This window comes from Aquarana catesbeiana, linkage group LG02 (assembly GCF_042186555.1).
Source record: "Aquarana catesbeiana isolate 2022-GZ linkage group LG02, ASM4218655v1, whole genome shotgun sequence".
Lineage (NCBI taxonomy): Eukaryota > Metazoa > Chordata > Amphibia > Anura > Ranidae > Aquarana > Aquarana catesbeiana.
The window spans coordinates 276563731-276578900 of NC_133325.1; positions in this window are offsets into that span (position 1 = coordinate 276563731).

Sequence of the window (15170 nt, forward strand, 5' to 3'; positions counted from 1 at the left end):
AGTAGTTTGTTATTTTGTAAACTTATAGCAGGCCGTGGCCATCTTAGGTGTGGGCATCTGAAGCCAGACTGTATTTCTTCCTGGATCTCATCCTTGGAGATCTCGCACATGCTCAGTGCAGCACAAGCAGTGTAATAGGTTTCAGGTCAGGCTTCCATAGCAATGGCAGTGTCAGAGGAAGTTGCCGCCCCTTCCCAGAAGGCATTGCAAACAGGAAATGATGCGATGGGCCACGGCCAGGGAAGAGGAAGTGAAAAATGAATACAGCAGATATACAGTAAGCGCTGAGAAAAAAAATTTTTAAATATCCAATTCGTTTACAGTGCACAGTTTAGTGAGGGATGCTGAAGAGTTGTAAAAGTGGGTGGAACTCCACTTTAACATCCAACAATATCGCAGCAGATCTTGCTAATCAGTCACTGGCCAAAACAAAAACACATGAGCCATGAAAATGTGCAACACCACTCTGAAAGACCCATGATTATGCAACAGCACTAGTGTGAATTTGGGCAAAGGCTCCCAAGAAAATGATTGGTAATTACTGTAATATGTATCTATATACACTAAATTTTGAACTTAGCTGTTAGGAATTACATGGATGTGGTACATCTTTAAGCAGCTGGACCTTTTACAGTTTATCGGTTCCTATATACACTAATGGTTGTATTTTAGTAAACTTTTTGCGCTCCCAAAGCCTTCTCAGATTTTATAGCTATTCAGCAATCAATGCATTAATATCATGAATATGGTTCATATACTACAAGAAGATTGTGTGTGTATATAGAAATTCATATATAAACTCACCGGAACTTTATTAGTTACACCTTGCTAGTACCGGGTTGGACCCCCTTTTGCCTTAATTCTTGGTGGCATAGATTCAACAAGGTTGAACATGTTCAAGAAAGCAGTTTGAGATGATTTGAGCTTTGTGATATGATGATTTATCCTGCTGGAAGTAGCCATCAGAAGACGTGTACAATGTAGTCATAAAGGGATGGACATGGTCAGCAACAATACTCAGGTAAGCTGTGGCGTTTAACCACTTGCTGCCCGCCCACCATCATATGACGGCGGCCCTTCCAGGTCCCCCAGGGGGCGCGCGCCCGCCGCGTCACTCGGGTCCCAGTGCGTGTGCCCGGCGGCCGCGATGTCCGCCGGGCACCTGTGATTGCCCGGTAACCGAGCAGGACCATGGATCTGTGTGTGTAAACACACAGATCCACGTCCTGTCAGATGGGAGGAGACAGATGGTGTGTTCCTTGTACAGAGGAACACCGATCGGTCTCCTCCCCTTGTGAGTCCCCTCCCCCCACAGTTAGAATCACTCCCTAACAACATGATTAACCCTACAGCGCCCCTCCTGGATAACCCCTTCATTGCCAGTCACATTTATATAGTAATCAATGTATTTTTATAGCACGGATCGCTGTATAAATGTGAATGGTCCCAAAAATGTGTCAAAAGTGTCCGATATGTCCGCCGCAATATCGCAGTCACGATAAAAAACGCAGATCGCTGCCATTAATAGTAAAAAAAAAATGCTATAAATCTATCCCCTTATTTTGTAGACGCTATAACTTTTGCACAAACCAATAATATACGCTTATTGTGATATTTTTTACCAAAAATATGTAGAAGAATACGTATCGGCCTAAACTGAGGAAAAAAATTGTTTAAAAAAAAAAATTGGATATTTATTATAGCAAAAAGTAAAAAATATTGTGTTTTTTTTCAAACTTGTCACTCTTGTTTTGTTGATAGCGCAAGAAATAAAAACCGCAGAGGTGATCAAATACCACCAAAAGAAAGCTCTATTATTATGTTAAAAATGATAAAATGTACAGTGTTGTATGACTGCGCAATTGTTATTCAAAGTGCGACAGTGCTGAAAGCTGAAAATTGGCTTGGGCAGGAGGGGGGTGAAAATGCCCTGTATAGAAGTGGTTAAACGATGCTCAATTGGTACTAAGGGGCCCAAAGTCTGTCAAGAAAATATCCCCCACACCATTACACCACCACCAGCAGCCTGAGCCGTTAATACAAGGCAGGATGGATCCATGTTTTCATGTTGTTTACACCAAAATCTGACCCTACCATCTGAAGGTCGCAGCTGAAATCGAGACTCATCAGACCAGGCAACATTTTTCTAATCTTTTATTGTCCAATTTTGGTGAACCTGTGTGAATTGTAGCCTCAGTTTATTGTTCTTAGCTGACACGAGTGGCACCCGGTGTGGTCTTCTGCTGCTGTAGCCCATCTGCTACAAGGTTTGATGTGTTGTACATTCAGAGATGGTATTGTGCATATCTTGGTTGTAACGAGTGGTTATTTGAGTTACTGTTGCCTTTCTATCATCTCATCATCATCATCATCATCTGCCCATTCTCCTCTGACCTCTGACATCAACAATACACATCGGTCGACACAACTGCCGCTCATTGGATATTTTCTCTTTTTCGGACCATTCTCTGCATACCCTACAGATGGCTGTGCATGAAAATCCCAGTACACCAGCAGTTTTTGAAATACTCAGACCAGCCCATCTGGCACCAACAACCATGTCACGTTCAAAGTCACTTAAATCCCCTATACACACTATATATATATCTATATATATAGATATATCTATATATATATATATATATAGTATTTGAATATTTTTTGTTACAGTATACAACGTGTACATTTCAACAGCGAAAAAGAAACAAATGCAGGACGTCGGAGAACCTTTCATTTTGGTGGTATACCAATTAATCTTGTGGAAGTTATCTGTTTACAAAAGCAAACTATTTTTAGTGTTACAAGCTTTGCTAAAACTGCCTCGTGAACAGAAGTTCATAAGTTAGCTAAACTATTTGCAGTTGGCAAACTGTCATAAAAAAAGATAAGTATGCTGTTATCAAAAAGCTGTTTACCAGTGACAAGCAAATATCATTAGTGGAAAAAGTTAAAGTATGATGCAAAACAGAAAAAAAAAAATCTTCAACCAAGGAAATTATGTAAATATGGTATTGGTAGGTTAAAAATAAATAATATTTTAGGTATCACTTGCAAGATAAGCATCTGAAGGGGTTGTTCTAAAGCCGGCCATATATGAAAACATATAACTCTATGAAGCTATATAGCAGGAAAGAAAATCGCTCATTTTCCCCATCAACATGGTCAGTGTTGATGGTGGAACACCTCCCATGAAGCCATTGTGTTCTTCTGGCAGGGGGGCAGGGGGAGATGTCCCCACCAGGAGAACGCAGTGATTTTTGCTAGCAGTTATAATAGGCACTAGCAATAATCGCATGTAAAATCCGACAGATTGGTTGTTCCCAAGTTGGGTACATTTAGTCTGCCCATACATGGTACGAATCTCAGCTGGTCCCTGCTGAACTGGCTGATATTCGAGCAGTCTATGACCAGCTTTACACTAACCACTTCTAAATTTTAGAGTGCCAGCAGTAAATAATATGAAACCTGCCATTTCCACCATCTGATAAGACTGTTAAAGAAGCATAAAGCAAAAACTACTTTGTGTTATGTGACAATGGAGAGAGTACAAATGACTGGTTAACCTCTGTCACTGTCCCTTATTTTACTGCAAAAGCTATAAATATAGTGCATCATGACCAACCTGAGATTGAGGTGAGTGACTGATGGCAATGGTGGCATTTTCAGTACTTGCCACTGACTTTAGTGGGGATACAACAGACCTCGGGACTTTTAGCCCATCCTTCAGGAGGTTATCCTTCCTTGGGTTATACCCTGGGCTTTTTTTCAGCGGGAACGCGGGGGAACGCGGGGGAACGCAGTTCCGACACCTCCAGCGCTGAATGTATGTACTGGCAAGGGGTGCCGTAAAGTCTATTGTTGGTGGCTGCTGGGGTATCTATTGTCACTGGTGGGGATCTGTTTTTGTGTGGTGGGTCTATTGTTGCTGGGTAAGTCTACTGTTGCTGGTGGGGGGGTCTTATCTTGCTGGGTGGGATCTACTGTTGAGGGAGAGGTCTATTGTAGCTGGCTGCTGGAGGGTCTATTGTTGCTGGGGTGGTATTTGGTTGTGGGGGGTTCACTGTTGCTGGGATGGTACTTTGTTGTAGGGGGTCCATTGTTGCTGGGGGAAAGTCACTTATTGTGTGGGGCATCTGTTGTTGCTGGGGGGGGTCCTTTGTTTCTGGGGTGGAGTCTATTGTTGCTCATTGCAAGGGATCTGTTTTACTATCTTTCTTGTTTTCATTAACAAATTTCATAGAAATTACTGAGCAGCACAAAATACTTGGCTCTGTATTCTCTGAAAGCTGCTGTACTGGGAGATGTGTAGGTGGTGGAACCAAGGGATGGTGCTCAGAGACAGGTAGGGGGTGGAGACGAAGAGTAACTCGAAAGGGTGGAGTTCCTGTACCTATTCCCTGAGAAAAAAAAGCCCTGGTTATACCCCCTAGCCAGGAAGTTGAAGCCTCAGTGAAAACCAGCTGTACTACATACAGAGGAACAGACAAGGAATTTTAACAGAGGACAAGATAATCATGTTAACATGTCGAAATCTAAGAGAACTAGATCTGATCTGTGTCCCTCCAATAAGCTCACTGAGAAACAATTGTTATGGTAAGTACAAAAAAGCAGTTTTTTCTTAATGGGGGACACAGCATATTTTTGTGCATATTTAAAACAGTTCCAAAAAGGATTAGATGACAAAAACACAAAAGGCCCTGACATAACTGGGAGATATAGGTCAACCTAATTAGATAGGTGCCTGCAAAAACTTGTGCTCAAAACTCACATTGCCCAGTGGGGTGACAGTGTATTTGTAAAACAATGAAAGAGTGTATACATGACATTGACCAGGTAAGTGTGTCTCTCACAAGGCCATCATTTGTGTATGGTAGCAACTTGTGCGCATGTGTTTTCCCGTGTCTGGAGTTTTTACTAGCTAGCACAGATGTGATAATCACAGCATTTCTTTTATTCTTCCTCTCTCACATCTGTAACAATAAGCCCTTGATGGTACTCAAGGTACACTATATTGCCAAAAGTATTGGGATGCCTGCCTTTACATGTGCATTAACTTGAAGCCTGTCCACAAGGTTTAGGAGTGTGTCTATGGGACTGTTTGACCATTCTTCCAGAAGCGCATTTGTGAGGTCAGGTGCTGATGTTGGATGAGAAGGCGTGGCTCATAGTCTCCGCTTTCATTCATCCCAAAGGTCTTCTATCAGGTTGAGCTCAGGACTCTGTGCAGGCCAATCAAGTTCCTCCACACCAAACTCGCTCATCCATGTCTTTATGAACCTTGCTTTGTGCACTGGTCCAAATCATTTGGTGGAGGGGGGATTATGGTGTGGGGTTGTTTTTTAAAGGTTGGGTTGGCCCCTTAGTTCCAGTGTAAGAAACTCTTAAGACATCAGCATACCAAGACATTTTGGACAATTTCATGCTCCCAACTTTGTGGGAACAGTTTGGGGATGGCCCCTTCCTGTTCCAACACGACTGCACACCAGTGCACAAAGCAAGGTCCATAAAAACTTGGATGAGCGGGTTCAGGGTGGAGAAACTTGACTGGTCTGCACAGAGTCCTGACCCTAACCCCATAGAACACATTTGGGATGAATTAGAGCGGAGACTGCAAGCCAGGCCTTCTCATCCAACACCAGTGCCTGACCTCACAAATGCGCTTCTAGAAGAATGGTCAAACATTCCCATTGACACACTCCTAAACCTTGTAGACAGCCCTCCCAGAAGAGTTGAAGCTGTTATAGCTGCAAAGGGTGGGTCAACTCAATATTGAACCCTACGGACTAGGACTGGGGTGCCATTAAAATTCATGTGCATGTAAAGGCAGGTGTCCTAATAGGTTTGGCAATATAGTGTATGTGGACTGGTTAAGCCAGACAGTAACAAACATGGAAAAATATGCAAAGAAACAAAGAAAAGTTTCCTAGGATGAAACTGCCCTTGTTTACACCAGCTGAAATAGGATTTTTTTTCCCTTTGAAAATGTTATGATTGGATGACAAAACATGTCAGGGCGTGGCCAGATGACATCATCACATTAGGCTGAACCAGAAGTCGCCATCTTGGTATGGTATTTGAAGCCAAAGCTTATCCTTAAGGGGGAAACTCATGTATTAAAGCAGAGTTCCAACTATATAGCTATATATATATATATATTTTCAATGCCAAAGAAAAATAAGGGGTGGGCAAAATAACCCAAGGCTAACCACAAGAGCCCTAACCAGGACACAGGAGCCTTAACCGGGTCACAGGAAGCCCATTTGAAAAAAAAAAAAAAAAATTAAAGAAAAAACACCCCTCAAGAGGGAACCCCCCCCTCTTTAAACAGCAGCCTGCAAAACTTTGCGGCCAAAAGAAGCATCCGCAGATGCCAACATATCTACTTTATAGAATTTAGTGAAGGTATGCACTGACGACCAAGTGGCCGCCTTGCAAACCTGTGATATTGGACACTTGATGACGGAAGGCCCAAGAAGTACTAAGCGCCCGAGTAGAATGTGCCGTGACAGGGAAAGGAGGAACCCAACTTTTAATAAAATAGGCCTGAGTCACAGTCTGTCTGAACCCTCTGTAGATGGTAGCCGAGGAAGCGGCCATCCCTTCCCTTGGTCCCTGTGTAACCAAAAAAAGTGAGTCTGCCCTCCGGAAGGACTGCCAGATACACCTGAATCACACGAACCACATCCAAGGCATGCAAAGCTTTGGGATGAGCCGGCTTGGGACACAAGGACGGCAACACAATGTCCTCATTCAAATGAAAGTCAGAGACAACCTTGTGCAGAAACGTCAGACAGGGACGAAGAACCACTTTATCCCTATGGAGTACTAAATAGGAACTACGACAGGATAATGCTGCCAACTCCCAAACTCTGAGGGCCGAGGTGATAGCCACCAAGAATGCCACCTTCTGGGACAACATAGCTAAGGGAAACTTCCGAATATTCTCGAATGGAGGTTTCTGGAGAACCGATAGTACTAAGTTTAAATCCCATGGTGGCAAAAGAAACCGTACAGGCGGAGCCACATGCCGGATTCCTTGAATGAAGGTATGAACTAAAGAGTGAGTGGCTAGGGGTCGCTGAAAGAAGACTGCTAAGGCAGACACCTAGGCCCTTGATGGTACTCAAAGCCAACTTCTGCTCAACGCTCTGTGGAAAAAAAGCTAAGATCCGAGCCACAGAAAAGGATCGAGGATGAACACCAATCGACTCACACCAAGAAATGTATGCTTTCCACGTACAATGGTATATCTTACTAGAAGCTGACTTCCCCGTCTTCACCATAGTAGGGATCACTGATCCCGACAGACCTCCATCTCTCAGTACCTTGCTTTCAATGGCTAGGCCATTAAAACCAGTTACTGTAAAACAGATGGAAGCTCAGCTCTCGGTACAACTGGTCCTCTTTGAGAGGTAGCTTCAAAGGGACGTTTACAGCCACCAGAACACTTTCACCCTCGGTCCTTCGCAGGCACCGAAGAAGAGGAAGGTGTTGGCCCCGCAGTGGCACTAAGACGACTGCGGTGTCTACCAGAGGAACCCATGAGATTGCCACGAGCCTCAGTTACTTCCTGTTGAACTGAACCTGCTTAAGGGGCCGACGTTTGAGAAGAAAAACTACTAACCTGGTCAGCATTCCATCCAGAGTCAGACCCAGGTAACCCAATTTCCTGGACGGGGCTAGAGGGCAACTTGGGTAGTTCGGACGTCACCCGAACCTTTACAGGAATTATACCCACACAAGAAGACACAGGGCCCCCTGAAGTGGATGAATTCTGTCCCCCTTCTTTGGTAACCCAAAAAGGTTCAATTTGTGGACCCTCTTGACGCTCACAAAGGAGGTCCATGAATCTGGAAACCACCCCAGCAATGGTTGAGGGCAGAACTTCATGCTGAAGGAGTCTTGTCAGTGGATCCAGAGAAGCCTGCTCTAGGCTTACCAGACCAAGATTGCTTGGAACTCCCCAGGGAAGACTCGAGAGATCTGTTTCCTTTATCTTCGTCTATCTATCATCCTGGGAGCCCAGAAGAATTTCTTGTGGGCTAAGAAGGAAGGCCCCTATCTGCGACAAGGCTCCTTCCCTTTCCTAGATTGAGGCAGGAAAGTACTCTTTCCCCCTGTGACACTCTTAATGATGTCATCCAGGGTAGCCCCAAACAGGCGGTCGCCTTGAAAGGGCAGATCAATGAGAGTTTTTTTTAGAGGCTTGGTCTGCCAACCAATCCTTAAGCCACAGCACACGTCTAATCAACACCGCCGAAACAGCTTCCGCTTTCCTGTCAACTGGGTCTTTAAAGGACGAGGATTCCTCTACTGGGATCATGGTTGCTTTATTCAACCTGGAAACAGGAGGGTCCACCACTGGTGGGGTAGTCCACTTTTTAAAAAGCGATTCTTCAAAGGGGTAGCGTACTGAGAAATGTTTGGGGACCACAAAGGGTGACTTTGGTTGTTCCCATTCCTTATAGGTAAACCTATCAAAATAAGGCAGATAATGAAACACCTTAGGTGTGTGAGGTGACTTATGCGTACCAAAGGACACAGCCACATCTGTGGCCCTGTCAGCCGCATCCCCCATCTTTAGAATCTCCCGCACCTCAGTAACAAATGCGTCCACCAGCGCTTTTTCACTCGCTGCTCATACCGCGGAGGATTCATCCTATCAGACGGGTCAGGGGGCGAGAGATTAAACCCCCTTGAACGGTCCACATCCCTGGCGGCATCAGTCTTAGAATCAGATGAGACAGACTGAGCAGGGGAAGGCGGGGGACGCTTCTTCCTCCTGGGTCTTTGCCCACATGCTACTTCCACCCGGGATACCTGCGGTCAGCTCAACCATGGGAAGCTGGGGTTTCGAGGGACCTGCCACCTCCATGAGGGGATCAGTGGGTGAGATGTGACCCTGAGGCTCGATAGGAAAGAAGACCCTGTAGTAAAAAAGGAATCTTCGGCACCACCAAAGGAGCCCCCTCAATGGCCAGGGTACCCATCAGCAGAGAGGGAGATACACAAGGACCCCCAAAGACTCACTCTCCCAGCCGCAATAGCGTCACAGTTCGGACCCAGAAAACACCAATAGTCGGCAGCTATTTCATCCATCCCAGGCAGGAAGAGGAGAAGAGAGGGGGAAGAGGAGGAGCCCTGGCATCTCCACAAGGCTCCAGCCATCTCCAGCGTCTCCTTAGACTAAGGAAAAATGGCTGCTGTGATGTCATTGGCTACACAAACATGGCCGATGGGCGGAGACCAGCCAAATCAAGGAAAAATGGCCGCCGTGATGTCATCGGACCTCCCAAACATGGCTGCCGGTCGTGAAGCATGCTACCAGGATCCTCTCTGTGGCTTCAACATCACTGCACCCTCTGCAAGGGGACCCCCTCCAAAAGGTACTGTACTCCACCAGGCCGGGTGAACATTTAAGGGGACACCGCTGTGCACTCTGCACCACTACGCTCTCAGCACTGGGACACCCAAACTGCACACTACCTCACACTGCACACACAGCAGGGCATGCACCTAGGGGTCTCTCCACTGCACCCTCTGCACTGGAACCCTCACATACCGCCAGGGCAGGACACACACCACCCAGAAGGGGAATGACGGGGAGACCCTCAGGGGTCCCTGCTGCCTGCCCCGGGATTCCCACCAATCCGTGGGGAGAGGTGGAAGCCCAGCTTAACCAAGGGACTTTAGGATGGGAGGAGGGATTCTGCAGGCAGGTCCAACCATCCCTGGAGGGTGCCCGCGTCCACTCCAAACCACACAAAGGAGGAGAGGGGGGACTGTATTTACTGATCCATGGTGCAGGTGACCCTCCAGACAGAGCTCCTCGCCACCAAAGTGGGGGGCTGTCAGCCAAGGAACCGCTGCGACTCCGACCAGAGCCAGTTTATATGCGACCCTGTGAGACGTTTAACTCGCAGAACAGCTTCCGTCCGTTGAGGCTATATTGCAGCTGACCTAGCACATAGCTGCGGTCTTCACGCGCTCGCTGGCTGGACTTGGAGACCACTGGATCTAGATTATGCAGCCCGTCGCACAGCCAGGCAGTCGATTGTTGATCTTCAGGAGAAAATGCATGGAAGAAAGAGACAAAAAGCAAAATTTGCTAGGACCAAAAGATCCCAGCCATGAGCTAAGTCCTTACTCCTGACTAGACAGAAATAAACTGAATACCTAGAGCAGGGAGGGGGTTATATACTGACTGAGGACAGCTTATGGGCATAGCCAGGTGTTTTTTTTGTTCTGCCTAGTCCTACTCCTGGGGAGGCGATATAAACCCAATGGTCGAGATTAAGGAGGCGCTGTGTCCGTTGATGAAAGAAAGAGAAAACTGTATTATAAGGCTCCCATTTTCAGAATCAGGGATTCAACAATGGGACTGAACAAGCAGGTGCCTGCTCAGGGGTGAAGCAGGTACATTCAGATTTAAAATGTAAGAAAGAGGTCAAAGAGATTTGTAATAAGAGCTACAGCCTCCACATAACAAGCATAATCAATTTAAATGGACCTGCCTTAACTTTAAACATTTTCAGTAGATGGGGAAGCGTCCAAAGAGGCAAACACATATACTAGAGTGTACAAGGTCCACCAGATGACCAGGTCACTATCCAAAAGGGTCAAGGCCATCAGGTCTACGGTCTGAGTGCCCAGCAGCTGCAGATCTAGAGGAAAAAACTTTGCCCAATTAAAAATGCATGTCTTTTCTAACATGGCAGCTGGGTTCCAGATTCCTGTCCAGTAATTTATGTATGCCAATGAAGGCACAGAGAAAGCCAGCAAGTCTAAGAGAAACAGCCTGGTCTGCTTGGTGAAAGAGCAAGGAAAGCAGATTTGGGAGGTGGGCGCGCAGAAGTTTGAGATAACTGAAATGCCGCATACACATGGTCGGACTTTCCGACGGGAAATGTTCGATGTGAGCTTGTTGTTGGAAAGTCCAACTGTGTGTATGCTCCATCGAATATTTGCTGTCAGAATTTCTGCACACAAATGTTTGAGAGCAGGTTCTCAAATTTTCCGACAACAAAACTTGTTATCGGAAAGTCCGATCGTGTGTACACAAGTCCATCGCACAAAAGTTCACGCATGCTCTGAATCTAGCAGAAGGAGCCGCACTGGCTATTGAACTTCCTTTTTCTTGGCTCGTCGTACGTCACCGCATTCTTGATGCTCGGAATTTCCGACAACATTTGTGTGACTGTGTGTATGCAAGACAAGCCAACATCCATCAAAAAAAATCCACGGTTTTGTTGTCGGAAATTCCGATCGTGTGTACGCGGCAAAAGATAGGAGTGCAAATCAGTGCAGCAAGATGGTTAGCAGGTGAAGAGTATACAGGAAGAGGAGTACATTTCTGGGATGTGTGAGTTTGTGTACTAAGTATTTGTAGTGCTTTAAGGGCAGTGGGCCCCATATATTTTGTTTGTGATATATTCCCAACACCATTGTCGGGAATAGTGCCATGACGTAGTGAGTGATCAAAAGATCTAGTATCTTGGTCATCTGGTCTTTTTTTAGAGTAGGGTGTGTAGTGTCCACCACCACACGGTTTCTCTTACGTGTACCCGGGTCACTGTGCATGGAGTTACCTCCTTTTCTTGTGGATTCTGTGAAGTAAGAATAGACATGGATGAATCGGATTCTGTATCCTAATCAGTGACACCAAATTCATTCCCCAAATGTTGATTCCTAAAGTTATTTTTTCTTGGTCCCCACCCTTGGAATGGGGTTTGCCAACGATAGAATGGCATGTGTGGAGGGCTTTGCCTATCTTTGACTAATTTGCTTTGTTTTTTAAAGATAATATCTTTATTTATTTTAGTAAGGTAATCTTTGACCTCCTGCCATTTCTTGGTAAATTGTGCATGGTTTTTTTAAGTTGACACTCGTAGATTGTAGTGACAAAATTTCTTGGTTAAGATTTGCTAGTTTAGTCTGATAATGAGAAATAAGTAACTTTATAAGTTCTGTACTGCATTGTGTCAGTGTTTTTTCCCAAGATGCATAAGCGTGTGCAGGGGGTGTGCCTGGGCACACCCTAATCACCCTGTGTGGCGCAGATTCTCCCCTGCTGATATTTCATCAAAGCTCCCCAACAGGGCTCCTAAAAAAAATTTAAAAAAATAATAAATGAATAAAGGAAGTAAAAATAATAAACTACTGACACCATTCACTGCTCTACTGACAAGTCCACTGCTCTGCTGACACCATCCACTGCTCTACTAACACTGTCCATGTTTTAATACATTTGGGGTGCACACCCTAATGCAATAGGCTGCGCACACCTATGCCAAGATGTCTTGAGTTCAGAACTGACATTTTGAAAGGAGGGATAAAGTTGTATCATCAACCCAAGGGGGCTAATATTTTCACACACATATTGTTGCAAGAAGTCCACGTGCCAAAGCAGGTTGGACTTCTTTTTCAACCGTCTCATTTTTGTCATGTATTGATTGATCCCCATCTCCTGTCCTGTGTTGACGTTGCAATTGGTCTGAGTTTCATATAGCCTAGCCAGGCTGTACTCACAAAGTCCATATTGAAAAAACCCTTAAAAGCCTTGGGGGTAATGGTGGATTATACGAAATAGTAAAAAGTCACCAAAAAGAGTTAATGGGTGCTTCCACCCCAATAGTTTGACAAAAAGAGATTGCAAATTTAGTTGTATCCTCACAGGGTGACACTGTGGATACACAGATTAATGTACTCCTTTTACTCCTTCCCTCACAAACTTTACACATGCACAGACTATTTTCTGATCCCACATTCACAGCTACATGCTGTACAAAGTTCAGCGATTGGCACAATGACATGGTCGGACCACGCACCAATTGAGCTGATATACAAAATCTCTGAAATTTCCTCCTCCAGAACCAGATTCTGGAAGCTGAATGAAAGCCTATTGCAGACCCCAGAGGTCGTAGAGGATGTTCAAAAAGAACTGACTCAGTATTTTCAGATTAACTAGCATGATTGTGATACAGGGATTTTGTGGGAAGCCCACAAGGCAGTTATCAGAGGAGTCCTCATCAAGCATGGGTCACGACTCAAACAGCAGGAAGAGAAAGTCTCGTCTCTCCTTCTCAACAAGCATGCCCTGACCCCAGCGATTGAACGTAACCTCCTGTCACTTTGCAAGCAAGAATATCAAGCCAAGGCAGCTATACAGCGATGCCGAAAACAACTACGAATCAGGAGATAAATGTGGGAGAACGCTAACCCGTTCAATTAGAGAACAAAAGTTAGCTTCATACGTCCCTCAAATTGTTACGCCTCAGGGCCAAAAAGCAACACTTCCTAAACAGATTGTCCAGGGCTTTTGAGAATTTTACTCTTCCTCATACAACCTGCCAGACCAGTCTCCATAACAGACTGAAATAGACAGCTATATTACGATGTCCCACCTCCCTCAGCTAACCCCTGAGGTGTGGGAAGATTTGGACACCCCGATCTTTTTAGAGGAGCTTCAAAATGCACTCAGCAATGCGAAATTCGGCAAAGCCCCGGGGCCCAGACGGTTTCTCAATACAGTACTACAAACTGTTCCTCCCTATCATAGGCCCTCATATGGTGGAACTGTTCAATAAATTAGGCTCAGATACACTCTTCCCTTGGGATTCCTTAAAAGCCCATGTCACGGTGATCCCTAAAGAAAGTAAAGACCCAACTTGCTGTGGCAGTTACAGACCTATATCGCTTTTAAACTGTAACCTTAAATTATTCACGAAGATCACTGCCTCACATATCGCACAACATATATAACCACTGATTCACCTAGCTCAAGTAGGGTTCATCCCAACCAGAGAAGCCCACGACAACACACTTAAGGTGTTAAATCTTATTCACACAGCACAGAGGATGCAAACACCATGTATTTTAATAGACACAGATGCTGAAAACGCTTGATCGTGTGAATAGGCGCTTCAAGTTTGCTGTCTTATGACATATTGGCTTGAGGGAAAATATGCTCCACTGGATGTCCAAGATCTACTCACACTGACAGCCCAAGTAAAGGCCAACGGGATATTATCAGACCCCTTCCCCATCACGAACAGGACAAGACAGGGGTGCCCACTATCTCTGCTGCTTTTTGCTTTCTTTCTGGATCCCTTTCTTTGTACGATCCGCTTAAATCCAGACATCACTGAAGTCAAAGTAGGAAAAACACAACATAAAATTTCAGCGTATGCGGACTACTTGCTCTTTTTCCTTCCCTCACTAACCCTTCAATGTCACTACCAAACCTTATCCGTGAATTTGATACATATGGCCTAAAGTCAAATCTGCAGATCAACTTTGGTAAGTCGGAAGCCATGGGGGTGGGAGTTTCCCCGGCGCTGCTTAGGACACTGATCACAGGTTCAAATGGACAGACGTAGCTCTAAAATATCTTGGAACGTATATCCCCCAACCTGTCTCGGGTCTTTGAACTCAACTTCCCACCTCTTCTTACCAGAACTCGTATCTTGTTGGAGACTTGGCATCGGGGCTGCATTTGTGGTTCAGCAGGTGTAATCTCCTCAAGATGTGTATTCTACCCAAATATTAATACCTTTTCCAAACCTTACCAGTCAAGATCCTCTCCTTATACTTTAAACAGATTCACTCTTTATTCATAAAATTTATATGGGCTCACAAACGGCCCCGCTCTTCCCCCGATGGGGAAGTGATATAGGCGATTCCAGGATCTACTACCACTGGTTTATTTTATGGTTAGTACATTTCATAGCTTACCATTATATGAACTGTACACTGTCATAGATTCTATGTTAATCTTCTGATTTATGACACTTAATTTCAATGCATTTGTAATGTAATAGTTACATACTATTACTGTCATAACCTGGCTCTGCCTTTTGTGGTTCAAATAAAATATTTGAAAAAAATAAAAAAAAGAATTATACAAACAATTATACAATAAATAATGGATTTATTGGACCTCATAGTTTAGATTATGCTTGACAAACTGAAAGTGTTTTATCAGGAATATGAAATTCTGGGGTATGTGCCTGGTGTACCATGTACTTTTTTTAAAAAGTACCCTGTTCTCTTTGCATTGCTTCCTTTATGTGAAATCACTGGTGTTCCTGTCAGTTCCTCTGCCTTCCTATTAAAAACTGACCACACTAGGCAGGAGAGCAAAGTATGGTCAGTTTTCTAGTTGTGCTGGG